Below are 25015 nucleotides of genomic sequence, written 5' to 3' on the forward strand. Positions count from 1 at the left end.
TAATATCGTACTAACATAGAATTGGGTTCCACATTAGCTTTGTTGTGGAATAAGAGAGTATATATAAAATCTATATACATAAATATATACATATAAGTAAACAATATGGAACGATAAAACAGTGAATCCTAATATTAGAAGCGAACTAACAAAGAATGTTAGTACATTTAGCATTAGGATAAGTAGTAGGTAAACTAATAAGAAATGTAAAGTTAGTCAGTCTTAAGATTCACTTTAATAAAGACGGTTGTGAAAAAAGGCCTAAGCTCTTTTATTTCTAAGCCATAACTCGCGCGACAACGCAGCCAAGTATGCAGCAACCACTTACGTCGTGGCATCCGAATCAACCGTTCATCATGCAACAACCGGCACCAGTAATTGCGACACAAGAAATTAATGCGTCAATTGCGCACTTGCTAACTACGCCACAATCAGAAACGCATGCAGAACATAGAGAACGATCAGCGCTTTGGTTCGATGAAACATGCACGAGAGCGGGAGAGAGAGCACAAGCAACAACAGGCAGAGGTTATACACCAGGCGAAATAGCAGCAATTCTGTCTGAGTTCAACTCCATTGACAACACGTATTACATGTCTATACAATTTATAGAGAGAGTTGAGCAATTGAGAGAACCATATCCGTTCGCATGGTGCATACATGAATTAGGATAAGAAATTCTATAAATGAAGGAGCTCTGGGCAACCAGAGCTGAGTACTATTTTATACGTGAACTTAAACTGCAGCTGACAATTAATAACGAAAACTTGTGCTGTTTGGTAGACACTGGAGCAGACGTGTCGTTAATACATATGGGTGTGTATGAGCAAATATTTACCACATGCAAATTGCAGAAGAGTTTCGCTACACTATATGGTTTAGGCAACGTCACCGCAGATGTGTGACATCTGTCAAAAAATAGTAGTAGTAAAATCAATGTAGACGTAATCATTGGGTACGATTTCTTAAAAAAATTTGTTGTAACAATGGACGTCAATGAGTATTGCTTTCATCAGATTGAAGATAACGCAAGTGCTTGTAATGTTTATTTAATGAGTAGCAACAATGAAGTAGATGTTAAACCTAAATTCAATAAAATTGTCGAACAATTAATTGAAAACTATAAGCCGACTTTTATTCTATTGAACTGTCCAATTAAGTTGAATATTGTTCCAAAAAATAATGATATCGTCTTCCGTGAGTCTCCTACTCGTTTGTCAATAGCGGAGAGAAATTTTGTAAAAGAACAAATAGATGAATGGTTGCAGAAAGGCATTATACGCGAGTCGTGTTGAGAGGTCGCTAGCAAGGTGGTATTGGCAAAGAAAAAAGATGGCTACAGATTATGCGTAGACTTTCGTAAATTAAATACAATGTTGTTAAAAGATAGGTTTCCAGTGCCAATTGTTGAAGAAGTACTTGAAAAAATGCAAGCCGCAAAATATTTCACCGACATGGACCTTACAAATGGTTTCTTCCACGTCAAAGTTGAAGAACGTTGTCGAAAATATACAGCGTTTGTAACGAAAGAAGGACTCTATGAATTTAACAGAGCTCCAATTGGTTTTTGAAACTCTCCCGCCGTTTTTGTACGCTACGTTAACTATATTTTCCAAAAATTAACAAACGAAGGTATAATGGAGATGTATGTAGATGACATCGTAATTTTTGGGCGTACAGGGCGTACAGAAGAACAACGGGTATTACAACAAGCGCAGCAGTATGTGCTAGAAACGAAGTGGGCAAAGTGCCAATTTGTAAAAAATCTAATTGTTTTGCTTGGACACGAGGTTGAAGACGGGCGCGTCTGGCCTGGGCAAGGTTAAGATAAAGCAGTCAGAAACTTTCCAATACCAAAAAACAAACGAGACGTACAGGCGTTCCTGGGTTTAACCGGATACTTTCGAAAATTTATCCGAGACTACGCTAAACATGCCAGACCATTAACAGAACAGACAGTATTTCAGATTGGAGAGACAGAGGTAAGAGCGATCAATTACCTGAAGTCGGCACTCACGAACCAGTTTAACAACATGTCGATGCCACGAAACATGGCTTTGGCGCAACACTTTTGCAGCAGCATGATGGAAAGTGACATCATCAAGAGGAAAAATTACACAGCTATTTCCTTGAAATAGCAGCTTATTTAGCGTCCAAGAAGTTGTGTCACTACCTGATGGGCACAGAATTGACTTTGGTGACAGATTTTGCGGCTTTCAAGCAGACTAACGGAAAAAAAGATATGCCACGTGAAGTGGTGCAATGGCTGATGTATCTTCATGACTTTTCATTTAAAGTAGAGCATTTCGCCGGAAGCAGAATGAAACACGTGGACAGCTTAAGTCGTTTTCCCGTGATGACAGTAACATCAGAGGTTCAAGCTCAGATCTTAAGGGCCCAGACGAAAGATGAACATTAGGCAGCTGTGGCAGAGATCCTAAAAACAAAACAGTACGGCGATTATAAAATAAGAAACAAGTTAATCTAACAGCAAGTTGACGGGAAAGATTTATTGGCGGTACCGAAGAAGATGGAGGGCGAAATAATAAGGGAAACGCACAGATTGAAGCATATGGGCTGTAAAAAAATCATACATGCTATACGGCAGAACTATTTCATTCCACACCTCGAAAAGAAAGTTCAACAGAGCATGCATAACCAGAAGCTGGGTAAAAAAGAGGATTTTCTACATTGCATCTATAAAGGTGACGCTTCATATTGAGCATTTGGGATGCAACATCAAAGAGTTACAAATATATTTTTGCTGTCGTGGATGGATGGATGATATCCTACTAAAACTACAGAAACACAAGAAGTTGTAAGTCACCTTGAGTCATTTGTGACAATTTTTGGCAGTCCGCAGCGTATAATAAGGGATAAGGGTACAGCTTATACTTCCAAAATGTTTAAAGAATCTCGTGAAAAACATAAAATCGAGCACGTCGAGACAACAGCGGGCGTACCAAGGGGTAACGGTCAGATTGAGAGAGTCAATTGCGTTATTCTTTCCGTATTAACGAAGCAGAACCGGACAAGTGGTATAAGTACATGTCACAAGTACAGCGCGCAATTAATTCTCACATTCATGATTCGACAAAATTTACAACATTCGAAATTGTGTTCGGTGTGAAGATGCGCAACGAAGCAGATAGCGAGTTGCTAAGGGTACTGCAAGAAGAGGTACTAGAAGGTGTGCAAGATGAACGCAACAAGATTCGACAAGAGGCCCGAAAGCAAATGTTAAAAGCACAAAATGCATACAAATCAAATTATGATAATAAAAGAAAAGGCGAATATGGGTATCAGGTAGCTGACTTCAAGGTCATTAAGGTCACTCAGTTTATAACAGGCAAAAAACTGGCCAGTAAGTATATTAGTCCATACGAGGTGGTAAAGATCAAAGGCCATGCCATATATTATGTTAAATAAATAAATCTTCAATCTATTTAAATACTAGACAGGCTCAAGCAAGTGACTGAGCTGTTTTGATGATACGTTGCTCTTTAATAGGCAGGCATATCTCTTCTTTAAAGGCGTGTTTGATCGCAGGAATGTATCAAAGCATTAGCCAAAGAGTTTGGGTGATCTCGGAGTTTAGATATATTTAAGTCTGCTATCTTCTACTTCTTTCTTTACCATAGCAATGCCAAGCTCTTTATGGATATTTTCGTTACGCATGTACCATGGTGAATACGTAATTGTTCGAAGCATTTTCCATTGGAATCTTTGTGTAATATCAATATTAGTTTCACAGGTCGTACCCCACAGTTCAATGCCATACATCCAAATCGGCTTTATGACCACATTATATAAAAGCACTTTGTTGTCTAGGCTAAGTTTAGAGAATCTTCATACATGTTATTTTACTAGAAACGTGTTTTCTCCACGTGAGCGTTCTATCTAGGTGAATACCAAAATATGTTACTTCGTTCGTTTGGGGTACTAAAATATTGTTTATTTCTACTGCCGAGCACGGTCTAAGCGAAAATGTAACATGCTTACACTTCTGTTCATTCACATTTATGCGCCACTTCGCCAGACATTCTTCGACAGAACTTAAATGCTCCGCTAATATTCTTGATGCTAAAATGTAGCAGTTGTTACGGCACCAATAGCTGTGTCATCCGCAAAAGGTGATGTTAATACATTATTAGCTGTTGGGCCTAAAACGCTGCCCTGTGATACACCAGCCCTTTTCTGTCTTTCATCCGATATTAAATCATCTACTTTCAAAATAAATTGTCTATTATTTAAATAAGACTCCAATGTTTTATACAATTCTAAAGGTAAAATTTTTTGAATCTTATATAAAAGGCCTTCGTGCCACACCTTATCAAACGCCTGAGCTACATCTAGAAATACTGCTGAACAGTACTCCCTGTGCTCAAATGCTTTCCTTATTTCGTTAGTAATTCTATTTAAGTACGTGCTCTATTCTGCACGAAATCCGAATCGATGCATTGGTATTGTATTATTTTCTTGGAGGAAAGGAGATATCTTTTTTTTTTAAATTTCATTGTAACTATTTAACATAAAATTCACTAACGAACAATTAGTTTTGCTTATTGTATAATACAAAACAATTAATGGTGCTCTGCGTATAAATTGCATAGAATTTGGTTACTGTATAATGTGATACGGTTTTTTGCTTTTTGCGCATTGACGGCGCATCTTAAAACTTTGTTTTGGAATCGCTGGATTTGTGCAACAATTCTAGGGTTTGAGCAGCCCCAAAGTTGTATCCCATAAGTCCAAACTTGTCTGAAGACGTGCTTGTTGACTAGAATTTGGTTATATGTGGATAATGCAGAGTTTCTACCCAATAGCCAATACATGTTTCTGAATTTTATTTCTAATTCTTTGTTTTTCTTTTTGACATGTGCACTCCCTCCATCTAAGTTTTGTGTCCAAGGCCATGCCGAGGTATTTCGCAGTATTGTGATATGGTATTTGCACACCGTTTAAGTACAGAGGCATACTATATATCAAGTATTGTTATATGTGAAATCAATATGACCTGATTTAGACTCGTTTAATTTTATTCGCCATTTAGCTGTCCATTCAAATATTTGATTTAGATGTTCCTGCAATCTTGCAATTGATGCAGTTTGTGTTTTGCCGACAGACAGAACCGCAGTATCATCTGCAAATGTTGCTGTAATACAATTGTGGTAGATCGCACGTTAAGAGTAGGTAAAGGATAGGTCCTCACACACTACCCTAAGGAACACCAGCTTTTATTTCCCTTAAATCAGTTTACATACATATCTCCATATTTAGTTCGAAAAAAATGTTCCAAAAGGTATGATTTTAAAATATTGTAATATTTTTTTGGTAAAAGCATTTTAATTTTGTTTAGGAGCCCGCCATGGCAAACTTTATCAAAGGAGGAAACGGCCAATCAAACTTTTTTTTCAAAGGACTCGAGTTATTCTATGTACTTGGTCAATAGTGGAGTGATTTTTTCGAAAGCCAAACTGATGCACCGGTATCAGCTTCCTCTCTTCAATTATGTTGTTAATACGCACATCAAGCAGTTTTTCCAAAAGTTTTGAGAGTATTGGCAGGAGAGATAGGGACCGATACGAAGTAATTTCATGTGCTGGCTTACCAGGTTTATTGAACATAATCACCTCTGCAGTTTTCTAATAAATAGATACGTATTTAAGATTTATAGTAGCATTCCTTATAGCAGTAATTTTACATATGTATAACGTTGTGAGGAAGCTGTTTTAGTATTTCACTGGTAATAAGGTCAAATCCAGGAGATTTTTTATACTTCAGTTATTTTTTTATTTCTGTACATACCTCATCGTTAGTTATTAGAGGAACTTCGGTATATTTTTCGTAAATATGAGGTTCCATTTTTGCTGCATTGGATGTCTCATATGGTTTGAAGACACCTTCAAGGTATTTGCTTTCTCCATATCACTCTTGGCCCATGTCTGGTCTGCTTTTCTGATTGGATGATGCTGAGTTACGGGGCGAAAAAAAATTTGTGTACACTTCCAAAGTGAATAATCATACCTATGGTCGTTAGATAAACTTTTCAAATAATAGCTGAGACTTATATTTTTATATTTGTTGCCACTTTCGGCGTAATCGGCATTTTTCTGCTACCATTTCTTTAATTTCTTTGGTATACTTATGTCCTGCTGCTCCTTTGAAGTTGGTCGCCTTGTCGTGGCGAAGGGGCTTAAGTAAGAGTAAAGTGTGCATCCCAAAGGAAACGCACTCTAATCTTACGAACTAAGAGGGACACTTCATAATTCCCACAATAGAGATATGGATGAATAAACCCTAGGTTTTACGCCCATCTCCTATTGTGGAAGTATGAGGATACCCGAACCAACACCACCCTAAGCCAAGGTGTCGAGGTACGTGCCGAGGGCTGAATGGTCAGCGGGGGGTAATAAATAGCTGATCGCCAACGGTCCCCTCCGATGCCCGGGCGAGGTCGGAGGTATAAAAGGCTTCTCTCCGCATACCGGCTCTGCGGACGAGTGACCAACCCTTTCCGGATTACTCGTGGGACCAAACATGAACGAAAACAATAATACAACAACAACAACAACAACATCAACTACAACAACCGAATTGACGACAACAGCAACGACTAAGGACATGAACTATCGGAATCCGAAGAAGACGAGCTACTTGCCTCCAGCCAGGAGACGAGTAAGAGTACTACCGGACATACCAACCAAAGTATACCGGTAGATACAGCAGTAAAAGCCCCTGATATAAGGGAGGAAGCGTCCACCTCCAAGGCTACCATGAGCACCAACCAAAGTGCACTGGCGACTAAAGGAGAAAACAGAAAGAAGCGCAAGAAATCCCAGAATCAGCTGAGGAAAAACCGGTACCAGAGGGCAGTCTTCATACTAGGAAAGATAGCCAAAGACCAGGCAGCCGGTACCCCAGTTGATGAGGCCGAAACAAAGCGCCTCAAATCTATCGTAGAGGAATATGAAGGCTACCTGAAAAGGAAGCAATCACAACCTCAAGAAGAGAGCAAGCGAGAGAACACTTCTCAGAAGAGAAATCGCTCCATCACAGAAGTACCTGGAACTCAGCCCAAAAAACCGAGGCGAAGCGAAGGCGAACACAGCAGCACAACAACGGCAAGGCATTTCTGCGATGTTGCCAGAGATAGCCTGCAGGTGGCCATCATAGACGGAAATTCCTCCTCTCCGAGCACAATGCAGGAGAGATGGGTGGAGATCGACGTCAGATTGTCGAGTATGGTGCTAAGCTATGTACTCGACAATCCTGCGGGCTAGGACATTCCGAAGAGACCTCGTGCTCGCATTTGGTTACCCCCTCAAGAGGAGCCAGGCGAAAAACTCCTGCGGTGCATTAAGCTGCAGAACAAATCTATTACCTAGTATAGATGAGTGGCAGCTAATCAAGGAGGAAAAACCGAATAAAGTAAGCAAGCCAATACTAGTGGCCATTTGTGATGAGTCCATTGAGGCTCTGAAGAAGACTGACTACAAAATCAGCTTCGGAATCCACAAAGCCAGACTAAAAATATTCCAAGGCGACAAAGCGGCTGACGAAGACGACACGGAAGAGGTCGACGACGCCAGCCAGTTGCTAAAGAATGTGGGCATCGAAGAAACCCGAGATGCCCAATAACATAATATGCGTACAGATAAACCTGCAGCACTCGAAGAGTGCTACAGCGAATCTGACAACCCTCGTGAACGAGGGGGGCATCGACATCAGCCTAGTACAGGAGCCCTGGGTCAATGAAGATACCATTAAAGGGCTAAACAGCAGCAACCATAACCTGTTTTACACACGGAACAGAGGTAAACCTAGGGCATGCATTCTTATCAATAAAAGTATAAATGCATTTCTTTGTCCTAATTACAGCACAGCAGATATCACAGTGGTAAAGGTGGAACAGAAGGATAAGCCCTTCTTCTTGGTCTCGGCCTACTTGGCCCATGACGAAGACATACCACCGGCCCGCTCACCAGACTAGTAGAGGAGAACAGGAAGGAAGATGTCCTAATAGGGTGTGATGCAAACGCAAGGCACACCGTATGGGGTAGCTCCAGTATAAACACCAGAGGTGAGTCACTCTTACAGTATATTTTGAATAGTAATCTAAGTATTTGCAACAAGGGCGATAAGCCAACTTTTATTTTCCCAAGCTCGGATAGGTTTCCGGGGTGGGAGGAAGTGCTTGACCTCACGCTATCAACAGACACAGACAGTCTCGTTGTGGATAACTGGAGGGTATCCGATGAGCCTTCCATGTCGCATCACCTCTCACTTACCGGAACCCTAGAAGAACGGCATGGGGAAAATTTACCAGTATAGCAACAAAATGCCTTGAAAAGGGATGCAATAAGAGTATCAGAAATCCTGAGGAATTAGATTCAGAAGTAGAGAGGTTGGAAAAAATCTTAACAACAACTTTTAATAAATCTACTCCGCTAACAGTTTTGAAAAAGAGAAAGTCTCTTCCGTGGTGGAGCAGTGAACTCAAGAATTTGAGAACACAACTATGGAAAGCTGTCAATGAGAGTTTAAGAACCAAAATCTGGCAGACATTTAAGATATTATGAAAGAATACAAAAAAGCAGTCAGGAAAGCTAAAAAGACTCATGGCGATCTTTCTGCACATCGATAGAAAGTTGCAGAGAAGCCGCTAGACTGAGTAAAATGCTATCCAAACACCATATTAATACTGCCTACATTAGGGCGAAGGGAAGTGATTGGACCTCCTCGGCAAAAAAGTCTCTGGAGGTTCTAATCACAACGCACTTCCCCGGGAGTCAGCAAACACCTTCAACGAGGGTTCAACCAGAACCACCGCTGAAGGCAGCAGACTATCGAAGCCAAATAGTAGACAAAAGAAAAATCAAATATGCCATAAATAGTTTTGCACCATTTAAAGCGGCAGGTCCTGACGGGATTATGCCCATAATGCTGCAAAAACTGGTAGAACAAATGGTTCTAAGGCTTGAAAATATATACAAAGATAGCATTCAACTATCTTACATCCCAAGAAGTCGGAAAAGGAGTAAAGTTGTGTTCCTTCCAAAACCAGGCAGAAGAACACACGAGAATGCCAAGGATTTTAGACCTATAAGCCTTACCTCCTTTATGCTGAAGGTACTAGAAAGGCTAATAGATCTACACGTAAGAGCAATAATGGCGGAGAAGCTACCGAAGTCCCAACATGCGTACATAAAAGGCCGATCAACCGAAACCGCCCTTCACGAGGTGATAAGTGTGATTGGAAAATCACTACACCACAAACAATACACCATGGCTGCATTTCTAGACATAGAGTGCGCCTCAACAGCATAGAAGTAAATGCTATAATTAATTCTCTGGCACATGGTGGCATATACGACACTGTGTGAAGTTGGATACTATAGTTGCTTGAGGAAAGGAAGATTATAGCTTCAAACGGCGCTGCTACACAAACAAGCTATGTGAGTAGAGGGACGCCTCAAGGGGGGGTCCTCTCTCCGCTTCTATGGGTTGCAGCTCTGAACGAAATACTACTCCAACTAAACGGTGGAGGAGTGCAAGCAACAGTCAGCGAGATTATGAAAAGAGCACTTCGTAAGTTAAACCTATCGGCTAAAAACAATGGTCTAGGAGTTAACCCGAACAAATCAGAACTGATGCTATTCACAAGCAGAACCAAAATACCTCAGTTTCAACCTCCGGTACTAAACGGTACAACACTCACTCTATTCCCCACAGCTAAATACTTGGGGGTGGAGATTGACACCAAACTGTCCTGGAAAATAAATATAGAAAAAAGAATAAAGAAAGCATACATAGTAGGCCATACTTGTAAGAAAATCGTCAACAAGAATTGGGGCCTCAAACCAAGTATAATCATGTGGCTGTATACGGCTGTTATAAGACCTATACTTACATATGGAGCTCTGGTATGGTGGCCAGCGCTAAACAAACAATACAACATCAGAAAATTAAATGGAATGCAAAGAGCAGCATGTGCGGGTGTTACGGGTGCAATCAGGTCATGTCCGACTGATGCGCTCAATGTGATCCTGGATCAACTACCAATGGACATTTTTATTCGCAAAACAGCAGCTACTGCAGCGATAAGAATAAAAGAATTGGGAGGATGGAATCAGCAGAACTGCGGACATAGTGTAATCCTAAACAAGCTCATCATTAATAAATCAGACTACATTCTCCCAAAGCTGGATTTCAATAGACACTTCCAGGTGAGGATACCATCTAGACGAGAATGGAGAAGAAGTTCAATAGTAGAGGAAGATACCACCTTCGTCTATTCCGACGGATCCAAAATGGAATCCGGAGTAGGCACGGGGGTATTCTCCGCTGATCTAGGCATATATCTCTCTAAACGTCTACCGAACTCGGCTTGCATCTTCCAAGCAGAAGTACTAGGCATCGAAAAAGCCTGCGAAGTTCTATTAGATAACCACGGGAGTATCATAAAGCAACTATATTTACGGATGCCAAGCGACCCTCCTGGCATTGTCTTCACCCATGACAAATACCAGTATGGTTCACAACTGCAAGAGAGCACTGAACTCAATAAAAGACAAGCTCCAACTAAACTTGATCTGGGTTCCCGGCCACAGGAACATTTTCGGTAACGAAAAAGCAGACGAATTGGCAAAAGCAGGAGCTTTCCTCAATGAATCCGCGGCGGAGCTAATACCAAGCCCGCTAGGATCGATGAAACGAGAGATCAATAGACAATTTCAACAAATTGAAAACAACATTTGGAAAAACATTACAAAATTCATCATAACTAAACAATTATGGCCAACGTATGACAGGAAAATAACCAGCGACTTATTCAATAGGTCAAGAAAAAGTATTTGCACAGCTACCACAGGGCACTGGCCATTTGGGGAACATGCTTCCAAAATGGGTATGCCCTACAACGAAATCTGCCGTGGCTGCGGAGTAGCAGGGATCAAGGAAACAATCTTCCACTTTCTCTGCGAACGCCCAGCTTTAGCACAGATCCGACACAAAACACTCGGAATCCACCAAGCACCAAACCTTGAATGGATTTCCACCAAAAGCATATCGGACATAAGTAGTTTCATCGAAACCTCAAAATGCTTTGAGAGAGAAGGTGAAACGTAATAGCAGATACAGGAGGTCCTACGAATAGTGTATCAAAATGGCACATCAAGTGCTAATTGAGCCCGATAGTGCTGCACTCCTACCTACCTACCTACCTAACTCTAAAATTAAAAAAATCTCGTGAAATTCCCAAACCAATCGAAAACACGCAATTTCAAGATATCACTTATAATGCTCTTTTGGATCAAAAATATAAATTAACTCAAAATTATAGTTAATCGGGGACGATTCATTTTAGGAAGGGAGGAGTTAACGACAGCCTTCGCATAACAATCTTACCGTAACTGTAAATAAAATTGAATCTTTGCACTTTGCAATTACACTGTCTCATCAATTAAAAATCTTAATTAACGTTTTGATTACTTATGAATTCGATATGCTTTTTCCGTTCTGAATCCAATAATCCATTCTTATCAAAACAATACCGCTCGCCCTCACAAGAAGGCATTACAATAACAATTGTAAAGAAAACAGAACGCTTAACGTTCTGCTGGAATATGCTGTAACAGCTAATATTGCAATTAACTCTTTAATCTGGATTCAGTTAAGCTGATGCTTACACTTCAGCTTTATCTTCAAGATAATAAGCTCAAAATGTATAAATATTACTATTTCAGAAATAAAGATTTGATTTGTATCTGGCAATCCACGAGAATCACGTATTCTTATTTAACCCGCACGTTCGCGGATATAAAACATATATTTCGTTTAAAATTCCCTCGTCGCGGGAATTAATTTCCACATATTGCGACTCAACTTCTCGCAAACTGGTAGCAATTGCGAAGAAGACGACGATATAAACCTTGACTGAAACATTGGCCAGGAAGACGACCTGAAAGACAATTTAAAACCGTCTGAGCAACTTGCCGTGGAACAAATATGTATTCCAGATGAGCACTTTGCTGAGACTGAAAAAGCAGGCGAGATACAGGTTCGTCGCTACTACACGGGATATGCCATATACCAGAAGGTTTTCTGTAGACTAAAGTGCGAAAAATGTGCGTATTTAATGAGAAAGTGTGATAACTCTTTGGAAGCCTCATCGGAAGCCCTTATAAGGTCTGAAAACTATAAAAGCGCAGATGACCTAAGGCTGGTTAATCCCGATGATAGAGTCTTCGAAATAAACCGCCTTCAAATGAGCTGTTATAAAGAGCTCTTTTTAAAATATTCATGCAGAGTGGGTATAAAATCGATGATTTTAGCCCAGATTACTGCAATTACAAAACAGAAATACCTAGAGTGGTATAGCGAGGCTGGATATTGCCTGGAACATAGACATCAATTTTTAGACTTCCTTATCACAGTTTTACTGTTTAAAAATGCGAAATGGCTGGCACACCAATAGGAAGAGCTTTTAAAAATGAAGTAATATAAGTTATTATAAAAGACATAAGTAGATTGTAGGCCATATTTAATTTTTCTAGCAACTTCCGTGTTATAAAAGGTAAAAGAACTATATGAAATAAAAGTACATTAGTCAAATAACTAAAACACATTTCTCTCTTTTTAATTTCAGATTCTTCAAAAACTAATAATAGGCGAGTTTTATTTGACCAGCCAATTAAGCTTTTAGCTTATTTTGTATGGAAGACTTACAGCCCTATTCTGAAAAAAACTCTCATCTGAGTTGAGAGGAAAACTTTGAGAGATTTCTTGTGAGGCATATTTTGTGGAGCTATTCCTGCTCAAACCTCATAAGAAAAAAGCTTAAAAAAGTCACCACGTGAGGTAAAAAGCTTTTTGCTGTCAAACAGCTGTTTTAATAAAAATAAACAAACAAAAACATAAATGGATAATACAGATATGTATGCGTCTGTGCTTGAGGGTGAAACAATCCCAATATGGGTACAATCGATTGCCCTTGATCCCAAATTTCGTGTAAAATCTTTAAGAGAATTTAATACGTTGGCTTGTCATAAGCTTTCATAGCTTGTATATTGGACTAGAGGCATTGCCAGTTAAAATGCTTTTTTCATTCACAATAGCTATGAGTTTTCCCAAAAAAAGTAGTTGGCAATAGCAACAACCCTCATTTTGACAGATAAAAATGTAAACAAATGAAAAATATATAAATGAAAAGTATAGAAGTGCACGAAATGGAAAATTTTATAAAAGATGCGGTAAGTAGGGATTTTAAATTAAAATTAAGACAAAATTAAATTTTTTGTGTTTTCCAGTTGGAAATATTGACCATCTTTGCTGGTTTAGCTGCTGAATCAAGTTCGACTTAATAGGTATGCTTTGTTTTTGTTATTAGACTTTTCTGTATGAGTATTTTTTGCAGGAAGATATGAAGAAAGTGAACGAACCCGTTTTGCTACGAAGTCCGGAAAAGCCAAAATTCCTGTTAAAACAATGATGTACATGTATGTATATATGGTATTTAAGTAATACAATTACCTACAGACAACTAGCCGAATTGTTTGGTGTAACGAAGTTCACAGCATGGGCGATTGTTCGTCGGGTTGTCGCGTGGGTTATCTCAATAGGCCATGAGTATGTTAAGTGGCCAACTGGAGATGCGTTGGAAGAAACAACTCGCAAGTTTTTACAAAGGAAACAAATACCAGGTGTTATTGGTGCTATTGATTGTACCCACATAACAATTAATGCACCAAGAAAAGACAAACATATATATTTTGATTGTAAACGTAATTATAGTGTTGTTCTACCGGCCATTGTCGATGCCGATAAAAAATTTATTGATATTTATTGTGGTGATCCCGGATCATATCATGACTCTAGAGTGCTAAAAAGGTCAGCATTTTATAGAAAAGCGGAAAGTAATATGGAAAGTTTATTTCCAAATTCTACTTTTATTATCGAGGACTCGGCATACCCTTGAAGAAATTACCTCATACCGGTGTTTAAAGATAAGGGTTTGTTAACGCCTAATCAAATCAGCTTTAAAAAAACACATTCTTCAGCAAGAATAGTTGTTAAAAATGCATTTGGAGCACTGAATGGACGTTTCCGAAGGCTTCTTAAATTTACGGAACACAGAAATTTATGTGCAATTTCGAATTTAGTAGCAAGTGCATGCATTATGCACAATATATCTATTATTACAAACGACGTTACAATTATTGGCACTCAAATTGAAAGTGCCGAACCGGAGCCAGAACCTGCTAATGAGCTGGCGAGAGAAGCAAGTGGAGATCGCCGGTATCAGTTGCTTACAATTTTAACACGAAGAAATTAATAAATTTTAATTTTTTTAATTTTAAAATGCACTTTAGAGCAAGATTTTCCATTTTCAATATCAAATAATAAAATTATTTATAATTTTACAACATATTTGTTTTATATAAACACGTACATATGTACACGTATGCATTTGTTCAAGATTTGTACATATGTAAAAAATGTTCATTTTATGATAAGCTTGATTATATATTTCCGTTAAAGAAAACAATATATATTCGTTATGAAATCAAGTAGCTTTTCTATTTTTGATTCATTAAAGACTGCTGTAAAATTTTCAATGATTGTTATTGCCCGCGTTGCCAACATAGTGCATATTTAAGCGAAAATGTGAAATAAGCTAAATGTGTTTTATTTGTCCATGATTTAGCCTGGATGAATTTATTGGAAAATGTGAAAAAAATCAACTGTACACAGAGTTGAAAAAAAGCTTTCGGAGTGTCGAATTTCTTTTTGTTGTCGCAGAGAGGTTATAACACGTGTTCACAGCTCGAGTGCTATATAGAAACTGAGCTTAGTATGAGACGAGCCGATGACAGTTGGTTGCAGCTGTCAACCTATACTAGGGGAGGCAGAGGGGAGGGCAGTCTTCATACTAGGGAAGATAGCCAAAGACGCCAGGCAGCCGGTACCCCAGTTGGTGAGGCTGAAATCCTGCGGGTCCTCACTCGGAGTTTGACTCCTCTGAGACCCTCAGGGGCTACAGGGTCATCAAGTGCGCGGACCAGGCCTCGCTAGATTTCCTGACGGGTAGTGTTGCTAAAATTAGCAACGCCTTTGTAGGCCAAAAATTGAGGCTTATCCCCGCCAGGGACATTCCGAAGAGACCTCGTGCTCGCCTTTGGTTACCCCCTCTGGAGGAGCCAGGCGAAAAACTCCTGAGGTGCATTAAGCTGCAGAACAAATCTATACCTAGTATAGTCTCGGCCTACTTGGCCCATGAGAAGACATACCACCGGCCCCGCTCACCAGACTAGTAGAGAAAAACAGGAAGGATGATGTCCTAATAGGGTGTGATGCAAACGCAAGGCACACCGTATGGGGTAGCTCCAGTATAAACACCAGAGGTGAGTCACTCTTGCAGTATACTATTTTGAATAGTAATCTAAGTATTTGCAACAAGGGCGATAAGCCAACTTTCATTTTCCCAAGCTCGGACAGGTTTCCGGGATGGGAGGAAGTGCTTGACTTCACGCTATCAACAGATTCAGACAGTCTCGTTGTGGAAAACTGGAGGGTATCCGATGAGCCTTCCATGTCGGATCACTCCTGGATACTCTTCAGCATTCGCGAGAAGTACAGTGCGCCTCTCACATACCGGAACCCTAGAAGAACGGCATGGGGAAAATTTACCAGTATAGCAACAAAATGCCTTGAAAAGGGATGCAATAAGAGCATCAGAAATCCTGAGGAATTAGATTCAGAAGTAGAGAAGTTAGAAAAATTCCTAACCACAACTTTTAATAAATCTACTCCGCTAACAGTTTTGAAAAAGAGAAAGTCTCTTCTTTGGTGGAACAGTGAACTCAAGAATTTGAGAACACAACTAAGGAAGGCTTTCAATGAGAGTTTTAGAACCAAAATCTGGCAGCCATATAAAGACAGTATGAAAGAATACAAAAAAGCAGTCAGGAAAGCTAAAAAGGACTCATGGCGATCTTTCTGCACATCGATAGAAAGTTGCACAGAAGCCGCCAGGCTGAGTAAAATGCTATCCAAAGATCATATTAATACTGCCTACATTAGGGCGGAGGGAAGTGATTGGACCTCCTCGGCAAAAGAGTCTCTGGAGGTACTAATCACAACGCACTTCCCCGGGAGTCAGAAAATACCTTCAACGAGGGTTCAACCAGAACCACCGCTGAACGCAGCTGACTATCGAAGCCAAATAGTAGACAAAAGAAAAATTAAATACGCCATAAATAGTTTTGCACCATATAAAGCGGCAGGTCCTGACGGGATTATGCCCATAATGCTGCAAAAACTGGTAGAACCAATGGTTCTAAGGCTAGAAAATATATACAAAGCAAGCATGCAACTATCTTACATCCCAAGAAGTTGGAAAAGAAGTAAAGTTGTGTTCCTCCCAAAACCAGGCAGAAGAACACACGAGAATGCCAAGGATTTTAGACCTATAAGCCTTACCTCCTTTATGTTGAAGGTACTAGAAAGGCTAATAGATCTACACGTAAGAACAATAATGGCGGAGAAGTTATCGAAGTCCCAACATGCGTACATGAAGGGCCGATCAACCGAAACCGACCTTCACGAGGGATAAGTGTAATTGAAAAATCACTACACCACAAACAATACACCATGGCTGCATTTCTAGACATAGAGGGCGCCTTCAACAACATAGAAGGAAATGCAATAATTAATTCTCTGGCACATGGTGGGATAGACGACACTGTGTGCAGATGGATACTATCGATGCTTGAGAATAGGAAGATTATAGCTTCAAACGGCGCTGCAACACAAACAAGGTATGTGAGTAGAGGAACGCCTCAAGGGGGGGTCCTCTCTCCGCTTCTATGGGTTGCAGCACTGAACGAAATACTACTCCAACTAAACGGCGGAGGAGTGAAAGCAGTAGCGTATGTAGACGATATAGTGTTGTTGGTTTCAGGTATGTTTCCTTCAACAGTCAGCGAGATTATGGAAAGGGCACTTCGTAGGTTAAACCTATGGGCTAAAAACAATGGTCTAGGAGTTAACCCGAACAAAACAGAACTGATGCTATTCACTAGCAGAACCAAAATACCTCAGTTTCAACTTCCGGTACTAAACGGTACTACACTCACTCTATCCCCCACAGCTAAATACTTGGGGGTGGAGATTGACACCAAACTGTCCTGGAAAATAAATATAGAAAAAGAATAAACAAAGCATACATGGCCTACTATACTTGTAAGAAAATCGTCAACAAGAATTGGGGCCTTAAACCAAGTATAATCATGTGGATGTATACGGCTGTCATAAGACCTATACTTACATATGGAGCTCTGGTATGGTGGCCAGCGCTAAACAAACAATACAATATTAGAAAATTAAATGGAATACAAAGAGCAGCATGTGCGGGTGTTACGGGTGCAGTCAGGTCATGTCCGACTGATGCGCTCAATGTGATCCTGCATCAACTACCAATGGACATTTTTAGGCATATCTCTCTCTATACGTCTACCGAACTCGGCTAGCATTTTCCAAGCAGAAGTACTAGGCATAGAAAAAGCCTGCGAAGTTCTATTACAAAACCACGGGAATATACATAAAGCAACTATATTTACGGACAGCCAGGCGACCCTCCTGGCATTGTCTTCACCCATGACAAATTCCAGTACAGTTCACAACTGCAAGAGAGCACTAAGCTCAATAAAAGACAAGCTCCAGCTAAACTTGATCTGGGTTCCCGGCCACAGGAACATTTTCGGTAACGAAAAAGCAGACGAGTTGGCAAAGGCAGGAGCTTTCTCAATGAATCCATGGCGGAGCTAATACCAAGCCCGCTAGGATCGATAAAAGGAGAGATCAATAGACAATTTCAGCAAATTGCAAACAACAGGTGGAAAAACATTACAAAATGCGTCATAACTAAACAATTATGGCCAACATATGACAGGAAAAGAACCAATGACTTATTAAATAGGTCAAGAAAAAATATTTACAGAATAACAGCTACCACAACAGGGCACTGGCCATTTGGGGAACATGCGTCCAAAATGGGATTGCCCTACAACGACATCTGCCGTGGCTGCGGAGTAGCAGGGAACAAGGAAACAATCTTCTACTTTCTCTGCGAATGCCCAGCTCTAGCACAGATCCGACACAAAACACTCGGAATCCACCAAGCACCAAACCTTGAATGGATTTCCACCAAAAGCATATCGGACATAAGTAGTTTCATCGAAACCTCAAAATGGTTTGAGAGAAAAGGTGAAACGTAATAGCAGATAAAGGAGGTTCTACGAATAGTGTATCAAAATGGCACATCAAGTGCTAATTGAGCCCGATAAGGCTGCATTCTTACCTACCTACCTATGTCCTGCTGTGACATTCATTTTAATTAGTGTACTACTCCAGGCTGCATATTGAATTGTGTTTGTCAAATTCATGACTTCGTTATCTAGCTCAGAATTACAACTTATTTTTACGTGACTATCAACATTGAATAGCATTTGCTTAAAGTATTCCCAGTCAGTATTTTTATTTGGTAACGTAAGTGGAGGTTCCTTAATAACAACACTTTCGTGTAGTTTTAAATATACTGGTGAATGGTCAGAGGTCATATCCAAACCACTTTCTATGCACATATAATTTGAAGAGATATGTTTTGTAATGAAAAAATCAATAAGATCTGGTGTTTTAAGTGGATCTGTTGGCCAATAAATTGGTGTTCCAGTAGACATGATACTGCACCCAATCATTTGAAGAGCTTTCAATAACTCTCTGCCTTTTGTGGTTATAAACCTCGAGCCCAGTGGGTATGTTTCTCATTATAATCATCAACCATTATAAATCGGTTTTTATGGCTATTGATCAGTTCTAGAAAAAATAAAATGCCATAGATTTACTTGATGTCTTGGGGGACTGTAATCTGCTGTAAGGGACAAGTTGTTGTCACTATCTATCATTCCCGTTATTGCTTTAAATTCTTCTGTAGATATGCGGTTTTCTTCATGGTGTTTTGTATTGCTTCTTATTATAATAGCATCTCCTCCGCGTGCACAAATATTCGGATGTATTGCATGATACATTTTGAAGTTTCTGAATTTAATGTAAGTTTGCTTGCTAAAATGGGTCTCAGATATTAAGCATACGTAAATTTTTTCAGTAACGAGTATTGTTTCTAACTCATTTTGGTGTTTAGTAAGGCCGTTTGAGTTCCATAGCATAATTTTTAATAATTTTGTCATATTCATTTATTTTTTGTACAGCGTTTTCGAGCTTATGAAGCCTCTTCTAAAGTGCAATGGTAAACTCATTTTGTTTTGTAAGCTTTTCTAAGATTTGTTAAAGAATGATAGCATAATTTGAACTAGTGTTCTCTTTTACAACTTGGGAATAAGTTAGCTCATTTGCTTTTGAAACTTTATTTTCAGCCATTTGTTGGCGTATTGCGTTTTTTGGAAGGCTTTTGGCATCTTTTACAACCGACCTTTTAGGACGTGGGTCGTTTTTCTATGTATCAGTTCTTTGGTCACGAATCTTTTGCAGTTCTTTCGCAACTACGCATCCTCTGTAGTTAGCAGGATGAGCCTCTCCACAGTTACAACATTTCATGCTTGTTTACCACAGTAGCTGTGAGTATGTCCATATGATTGAAACAATTTGCATTCACTGCTTTACGACCTCAATGACACACCTGTTACGCGGGCAAGCTCTTCCTCATCTGTTGCGTATAATTCAGCATTTATTTCGTTATTTGTAGGACTTAATTCTTTGTTTTTATGTTCTGATTTTCGGCTTTGAGAAATGCTTTCTCTTTCTTTAATTCGGCGCATAATTGCTCTATTGTTTCCAACTGCCTGGATTGTTGGTTTATAATTGTTTCATAACAAATTAGTTTATTTGCCGTAGTTTCTGGGTTTTCGGATATTTGGCCACCACCAGGTGGACATTCGGACATTTTTCATAATGAGCCAATATTTAGTAAAAATAACTATGTGTATACTTCGGTGTATACTTCTAAGCTGATCTAATACTGGTAAAAGCTTAACTATAAATAACGTAAATATAAATAGTTCTTGTAAGATCTCTAGATAAATAAAGCTTATGCTAGGTAGTCACTTTTCAGGTTCCTGTTTGCTGGTCAAAATCCAATAAGAAAAAAATGATAATTGCCTTACCCACTGAGAAACTTTTAGCAGGTGCAACAGCATATTCACTGGATGATCTCACCACACTTCAACTTCAATTTCCATAAAAAGCAATTCCGTGTTGAAACAAGTTTTTTAATTTAATTGTTGTAAATATTTAGAATTTTGAATTTATTGATTTTATTCTATCACACTTTAATTCTCGTCACTTCGCTCCAGGGTTGCCAAGCGAAAAAAGGAGATATCTTTTGATAGTAATACTTTAGAAAGACAGGGTAGAAGAAGGCTGTGTTAAGTCTTTCCCAGGTTTATCTATCAAGATAATCTGCGACTTTTCCATGAAATTCGATAGTATCTGAAACTAAGAATAGCATTGAAGAGCAAAGAGAGCACCTCTACAGCAATATTTGGTAACTCAAATAGCATTTTTGGAGAAATATTATCATGCCCAATAATTTCAGTAGGTGAAGTCTTAAAAGACTCGAGCGACTTTTTAGCTGTGTTGGGTAAGATTGACAACTTAAAGTTGTTCTTTGGGCAATTAGGTTGAAACCTTTTCTAGGTGATTTGCAAAACAATTAGCCTCTTCCTCGTTACTTCGAACCCAATTTCCACCCAAGTCTCGTATAGGCATGTTGAAGTCGGTTGGTGGCTTTATAGACTGTTGGGCTTTCCAAAGGGAATTTCGCTTGTTTGAATTTGGACACAGCTGCTTTATATACATCTCGGTGTGAATTCTTCCTCTCGTTTAAGCGTTTTTTTTAATTTAGCAGATTTTAATTGAAGCTGAGTGGAAGGGGAGCGATTTATCTGTCATGTCTTGCACGCCTTCCTTTATTTACAAGCTTTTCTATTTCTATATTAGTGATTTTTCTGGAACCAAGCGGCTTATAGATTTTGTTTGGTGTTGCTAAGACAGCTGCGCTTTCGTCAATATCTCTTCCTGTATTTATTTTGTCCTCAATATTAATGTGGTTACTGGCGCATTTTTTATATTTTAGCCAATTCGTTTTATAAGAAGTTAGACCCACTTTTGGATTCACGAATATGGCTTGTTCACATAACTTTATTAGTACAGGAGAGTGATCAGAAGATAGACCAGTCCATGTATCAGCTGTTATGTGCGATTTATCTACATATATTTTTGACTACAGCAAAATCAATTAAATCTGGTATTTTCTTACGATCACTAGGCCAATATGTCGGCTTACCAGGAGATATTATTTCAAGGTAGTTGTGCCTATTTATAACAGTTTGATACAGCTGTCGTCCTTTTGGATTAATAAGACGTGAGTACGTGTGTTTTGCGTTGTAATCTCCACCAGCTATAAATCTTTGACCGAGTATTCCAAAAAAGTCTTTAAATTCGATTTCTGTGATTTTAAAACGAGGTGGACAGTATATAGCCGTAAGGTTTAAGTAACAACTCCGATTTTTTAGTGATATAATTGTAGCTTGTAACTGTGGTGTAGCATGAGATTCTAGACCATAGTGGTTTAAACGAATGTTGATTAGACACTGCGGTGCCACCATGCGATTTTCCATCCGGATGATTTGTATCATAGAGTCTAAGTCCCCGTATATTGAAATTATTTTTATTTGTTAGATGAATTTCTGATATGAGCATTACATCTATATTCTTTTCAGACAAAAATCTGATTATCTCTAATTTATGTTGGTTAACACTGTTAGCATTCCATATACAGATATTTAGTAAGCTAATTTTTTACTTAATAAATTTTGCAGCATTTGATTTTGTGATCTTATTAAATCCTGGGTCATGTTTTGCATGGTAGACATAAATTGTGTCATACACTGTGTAAGATTTATAATAGTAGTTTCAATACCTCCATTTGGAGGATTTGCGGCAGTTGCATTTGCACAGTGTTGCCTCTCACCACATTTGCATAGCTTCCTTGCATATTATTATTGTAAGAAGTAATAGGATTTGAACTTTTGTTTGAGGTTGCTATAATTTCATCACGGGGTGTTTGTAACATTTGGTTACGACGCGCTTGAATGCCCTGTGACAACTTCGATTTCAAATCTTCGCATACAGGACAACTCCTTTAGTTAGCAGTGTGATTTCCTCTACAATTGATGCATTTTTATTCAATTCGTCTTTCCTAAGGGTGCATTTAGAAGTAATGTAAATCACCACATATCACACAAACACTGCGTAGAGTGCAATATGATTTGGTATGCGCATATTCTTACTTCTTCAGTTATTCTAAGATGCAGCAAATATTTTGAATTATATATGGGATGGGTTTAATTTTTTTAAGTTGATTAGAATTCGGCAACAATTCAATTTTAAACATTGGCTGTGGTACTTTATTTCTATTAAATATATTTACAACAGTTTTAATACCAAACCCGCATTCTTCCAATGCTTCTGTGACTTCAATAGAGTTTACGGCGACTCGATACCCTTGATTACAACAATTAGACCCTTAGAGCTCTTCAGTGGATACGAATAATAGTTCTTGTTTTTATTTGACAAAAATTTAACTATTTCCATAAAACTTTTTTCACTGTAGGACTGAATTTTTGTTTCATCTATATTGTCTTTTTTCAAAGGCACTATATGAAAATTGTTAGTTCACTTAATTTAGCAACAAGAGTATTACTGCTACGCTCGCGCAAATTTACCGGAAGTGGTTTGGCATTAACGACTGCGGTGGTACCCTTCGCATCGTCGTCTGAACTCTTGCTAAGTAGGGCAAATCTGTTGCCATTTAAAACTTCCGTTTTATTCATATTTGGTGTGCCTCCTTGAAATTTTTTAGGATTGACCGCTGACTTTGAAGGACTTAATTTCCTTCTTATATTAACGTATCGCCATGTTTGCACAGACTGCCCTTTTTTAATGGTACATTATCACCTTGCGTTATGCTATTCTTCGCTGCCTGCGTGCTTGCTGGTAACTGCTTATGTATTTTGTGAGCTCTGCTGCTCGTCGGGGCTGCTCAGTTGTTCGCTGCGACGACTTATCCGCGCTGCGCTCATGTTTTTTGTTTCTTTTATTGTTTATTTTGCACTTATTTGGTATTTTATTATGTTTATTGTTTGCAAAAAAAGTCTTTTTTTTGGTGTTTTTTGTTTTTATTAACACTTTCACGTTACTTTTAGAAAGTTTCTGCGGAGCTTAACTCTTTAACTTTTAACTTTTTCAGGCACAAACACTGTCACTGTTAAATATATACTATAATTACTAATGGCAATTTATAAGTTGTTTCATTTAATGGTGTTTTGTGAGCGTGGAAGTGGTTCAATAACGTCCATCTGCAAATCTGCCACTGCTTTCTTGACAGGGAACATATATACAAAGTATCATTACAGTTTTTACTAACTAGAGTTCAAACAGACTTATAGACAGTGGCGAAGATTTTACCTTGTCTCTTCATCCTGATCATTTACATAACATTTGGCAGACTGTAAAAATCAACGCGCTTGAAAGTTATAAAGAGTCAGACTTTTTAATTCAAATTTCGCGTCAATGGTCGAAATAGTTTTTTCTAAGTTAGTATGACTGTCAGTGACATCTGTGCCAAATATCACACCAAAATAATCATTAGTGTTTAGTATACGCTTGTCTTTCTGAAGTACATAAAGTGCGTTCGGAGATTTTTACGATGAGAGAAATTATTCAATGGACGATGTAACCTCTGCGAATGGTAGACACCTTGCCGCGGTGCAGGGGCTTAGCCGCAAGGCATACTCGGCATCCCCCAACCGGTGTGGGTGGTACCGACAGGCACTGCCCAGGCAGGATGTCGGGTGCCGCATGCGTGCGCCAACCAAGAGCTACCACCTCCTAATCCAGGGTGTTATGCGACTCCCGTGCCCATTGGATGATTTGCAGCCAGGAGGTAAATTCGGCTGTATTATAACGGAGCCTCCCCAGCACCGGGTCAAATTGGGGAGTAACTGTGGCCTTACCGCGTCAAGCGGCTCTGGCGTGGCGGACCTTCTAGTTCTCCATCAAAATAATACACCCAACAACTCACCTTGTTGAGCCAAGGGTCGTAAGGAAAAGATGCAACAAAAGATGAAACAAGGCAGCAAACACGGAAAACGGACTCGGACAACGATAAGGAAACCAGTGCAGCAGCGAACAAAGGAGGTCAAGGAGGTAGGCGGAAGTTTAGCTTCCTCTACGCTCTCTTGCCAGAGGAGCGGGCGCTGTTTGAGGAGCATGCCAGGGAAGATGGTGTCGGCATGCCCTCATGTAGCGGCGCTCGCCTGGCGAAAGGACCTGACGCCGCGGAAGCAGCAACGAGCGCCGCCAAGACCCCCGCCATAAGGCGGAGCGGGTCGGACTCGGGTGAGTCACATCGGGCAGAGCCCGACGGCGCTCGTAGTGGACGGAGGAGGAAGTGCAGAAGAGGTGGGCAACGCCCGCTCCCAGAAGCTGGTAAACCCGGCGGATGTGACGACCCGCACAGGAAAGGTATGAGTGGTGCCAGTATGAAGTGGTACCTGCGCTACTTCCGAGAAGGAAAGACTCCAGAGGCTGCGGAGGCTATAGCCAGAAGCAGGAGCAAAGGGAGCAACGCATCCCCAGATAAGGTGCGTGGCATGACCGTGTCAGCTCGCGCGCAAGCGGCGGAGCCAGCAACCGTGGCCCAGTCAGTGCTACATACTCCGCAAGGCGTGCCGGTGGAAGGGCAGCGCCCTCGGACACGTATGCTCAAGCCGCAAAGCGAAAGAATGGCCAAATCACGCCGCAGGAGCCGCCCAGCTCCAAAAGACTGAGGGGCAGCAACACAAGTGCGGCCGGAGGCCAACCTTCTAAATCGGCACCCCACCGGGTGGAGGATGCTGTCAAAGGCATCCGCATGGCTGTACTGCCTCAAAAATAC

General features: G+C 39.8%; 1 pseudogene; it reads left to right on the forward strand.

Moving 5' to 3' along the window:
* Positions 1–2902: 2902 nt before the first annotated feature.
* On the forward strand, positions 2903–14335 carry LOC120780774 (annotated as a pseudogene).
* Positions 14336–25015: the final 10680 nt, after the last annotated feature.

The sequence above is a fragment of the Bactrocera tryoni genome, unplaced genomic scaffold (genome assembly GCF_016617805.1).
Source record: "Bactrocera tryoni isolate S06 unplaced genomic scaffold, CSIRO_BtryS06_freeze2 scaffold_25, whole genome shotgun sequence".
NCBI lineage: Eukaryota > Metazoa > Arthropoda > Insecta > Diptera > Tephritidae > Bactrocera > Bactrocera tryoni.